This window comes from Castor canadensis, chromosome 13, assembly GCF_047511655.1.
Source record: "Castor canadensis chromosome 13, mCasCan1.hap1v2, whole genome shotgun sequence".
Lineage (NCBI taxonomy): Eukaryota > Metazoa > Chordata > Mammalia > Rodentia > Castoridae > Castor > Castor canadensis.
Window position 1 is genome coordinate 111,309,221 of NC_133398.1, and position 3,799 is coordinate 111,313,019.

The window sequence follows — 3,799 nt, forward strand, 5'->3', positions numbered from 1 at the left end:
TGGATGTAAAAATTTTCAATGAAAGATTAGCAAATCAAATCAAATGACACATCACGAAGATCACCCACCATGGTCAAGTAGGATTTATCCCAGTGTGAATGCATGATTCAATATATACAAATCAGTAAATATAATATAACAACAGAATGAAAACTATTTTTTCATGTGATCATCTCAATGTATTCAGGAGAAGCAATTGGTAAAATTCAACATCCCTTTATCATGAAACCCTGAAAGACAAATTAGCTAAGAAGTTTAAAACATAAAGATAAGGAAGGCTATATGTAAAATACCCACAGCACATATTATTCCAAATGAGGGAAAATGAAGGCATTTCCTCTAAGATCTGGAACAAGGCAGGATTGTCCACTCTCATCACTCTTATTCCATATAGTACTGAAAGATTTAGCCAAAGCTATTAGGCAAGATATAGCACTAAAGCATATTCAAATAATTAGGGAGTAAATCAAAATTTCCCTGTTTACAAATGATATAATACTTTATAGGCAAAAGCCTACACACTCCACCAACATCTATATTAACTTACAAATGAATTCAGCTAGGTTTCAGGCTACAAAACCAACACAAAAAACCAGTACTATTTTTGTACAATTATGAGTGACTACAAAAGAAATCATACAAGCTATTTAATTCACAAAAGCTGCAAAAATCCATAGTGATAAATTTATCCAAGAAATTCCCAAATTTGTACAGTGAAAATGACAAAACACTGATGAAAGAAATTGAGGAAGACACAAATATATTGGTAAGACCACTTAGGTTCATGTATTGGAAGAATTTATATTATGAAAGTGTACATGCTACCTGAAGCAAATTATAGATTCAATGCTGCCTCCATGTAAATACCATGATATAGTTTACAAACCTAGAAAAAATAATTCTGCAATTGATGTAGAAGCACAGAAGACCCCAAATAATCAAAGCAAACATAAATAAAATAACAAACTTAGTGGCATCACACTGACTGATTTCAAGACATATATCAGAGCCATAACAGCAAAAATAAAGCACAGTGCTGGCAGAAAAACAGACAGAGACCTGTGGAACAAAACAGAGCTCTGAGAAATAAACACCCATCTACATCCAATTGAGTTTCAACAAAGGCACTACAAGAACACATTGGTGCAAAGACAGCCTCTTCAATAAACAGTGCTGGAAAACTCGATGTCCACAGTCAGAAGACTGAAATATGACATCTGTTTCTCACCATGTTCAAAAATCAACTCAAAATAGATTAAAGAGCTGATGTACAAGTTGATACTATGAAACTACTAGAAAACATGGGAGAAATTTCAAGATACCAGTAAGGGCAATGAAATTTTTGATATGACCCCAAAAGTGCAAGAAACAAAAGAATATAAAGAAAATGGATTTCATCAAAGTAGAAAGCCCTTTTTTTGTTTTTTGGTGGTACTGGAGTTCGAACTCAAAACCTCATGTTTGCTAGGCAGGCATTCTACCACTTGAGTCTCTTCCAGCAGTCCCTAACATAGAAAGTTTTTACATCAAAGGAGACTATCAAGAAGAAACAGTCCTGACCTTTCTCATAAGACTCCTCCACACATTCATTTGCTGACAGAGAATCTGCCAGCCTTGCAAAGACAAATGAGCTCAAAGAAAGAAAAGGTGTAGCAGTAAATCCAGGCTGTAGTGTCTGGGGCTTTGGCAATGGCGCTGTGTGACATAGCAGATATTAGAGCACTGAAGGCATCTATGCTAATGAAAAATAGAAGAAAAAGAAAGAAAGTGGAGACCGTGAGAGGTGGGGATACTGCAGCTCTGCTCCTGGGCTGCAGCCAGGAGAGTCAGCAGTGCCTATTCAGCTCTAAACTCCATCTGTTCCACACATCAGGCGGCCACTGAATCACTCCAGGGTAGCGCAACACACTTTTAGGCCCAGCCCACTCCAAGTTCGCAGCCCCTGAAGGAAGAGGGAGTTCCCAAAGTGTAACAGCCCTTGCCTGCCTACTACACCTGCTGAGATGATCTTCCCCAGCTGCAAGTGCAGGACACCATACCTCAAGCAGCAGTCTCTGGTCCCAGCGCACCATACAGCCTGTCCTAGTCCCAGCTCCACCAGGAGTAACAAAATAGCAACAGTAGCAATTCAGGATGGGATCAACTAAGCAAAACAATCCTCTACATCCGAGGTATACAGACCAGCATCTGGTGAAGCTCTGTCAACCATATGGCAAAATTGTCCCCACAAAGGCAATTTTGGATAAGACAACAAAAAAATGTAAACGTTATCCTGCAGAAACTTAGAAAGCTGTGTCAGACCTGAAGGCCAGTGGAGTTCAATCTTAAATGGCAACCAACCATAACAAGATCCTACCAACCTATATATTTCTAAGTTGGCACCATTCATGGATGAGCAAGAACGTGAAACTATGCTTAAAGCCTTCAGACAAGTTATTTTTGCAAAGATACTGCGTGATTACAGTGGCACAATCATGGTGTTGGCTTTGCCAGGATGGAATCAACTGAAAAATTGGTAGCTGTAATTGGTCATTTTAGTGGAAAATTGGCTAAGACCCAGCAGGAGTTTCTCCTCCTACAGAACCTTTATTGTACAAGTTTGCAGATGGAGGACAGAACAGACAGAATCCAAGCACATATGCCCCTAATTGAAGACTGTAGTATAGAGGAGAGCCTGAATTGACATTTATGATCCATTCGGCTGTACAGAACAGATTTTATCCTTATCATAAAGAATTGCTAAAAATCCAATGATCACTCAAACTTCTCTTACATTCCATATTGCATCTCCTGCATCTACCTACCATGTGCAAAGTCCTTCTTGGATGCAGCATGAGCTACATATCCTACAGCACCCTGGTTCCCTATTAATTCCTTCAGTCGAACACACCAAGTCAATACAACAAACATCTATATTAGCCCCCTGGCTCAGCAGATGAGTCATCTTTCACTGGGCAGCAGGGGAACATACATGACTACAACATCAGTGATGCAGGATGCCTACTTGCCACAGTACACACATGCAAACAACAGCAGTTCCTGTTGAGGAAGCAAGTTGTCAGCAGCAGGTGGTTGTAAAGACATCTAATGACCATTATCCATATACCTTTCAAGCTAATAAGTAACTGTGAGGTGTACAGAAGGGTGTTTTTAAATGAAGAAGGGTGTGAAGGCTGAGCAATCATGGATGGTGCTTTAGGAAATTATTGACAGTTTTGCACACTCTCTTGAAAACGTTATTTGTAATAAAGTCAACTAAAACTATTCTTGCTGTAAGTTCTATAAGGTTCATAAAACCTTTAAATTCATTTAGTAGCTCTTCCCTTGAACAGGTTTATTTTATTAAAAAAACAAATAAACAAAAACACCAAAATATTTTTATCAAATGTTATAATGAAAAAATAGAAAAAAAAAAGAAAATTTCAATTTTCTGGGTATGCACATAGACCACATAGACTTATCCAAGTGCATGACGAGATTTTTGCGTTGGTGTTCATTTTATGTTCAAAATGATTGGCTGCTAGCTCTCTCGCTCTCTCTCTCTCTCTCTCTCTCTCTCTCTCTCTCTCTCTCTCAAATAAATTTGAAAAATAAAAGAGTCTGCACTTTTACTGGTAACTTCATAAATGACTGAAAAGCCAGTTACCAGTAGCTACACTTAGTCTCAGCATCTTATCTTCTGTGCTCTTTATTTTTGATAGATCAGTTTGCAGTTAGGGAGAATGTGTCCTTTTCATAACTTTGCATCATTTAGGTTTTGTAATTTTAATTGATGTATGGATACATACAAATAAACAAA

At 38.0% G+C, this 3,799-nt stretch overlaps 1 pseudogene; it reads left to right on the forward strand.

Annotated features, from left to right (window-relative positions):
- Positions 1-2,494: 2,494 nt before the first annotated feature.
- Positions 2,495-3,125, forward strand: LOC141415707 (RNA-binding motif, single-stranded-interacting protein 1 pseudogene; annotated as a pseudogene).
- The last annotated feature ends 674 nt before the right edge of the window (positions 3,126-3,799 follow it).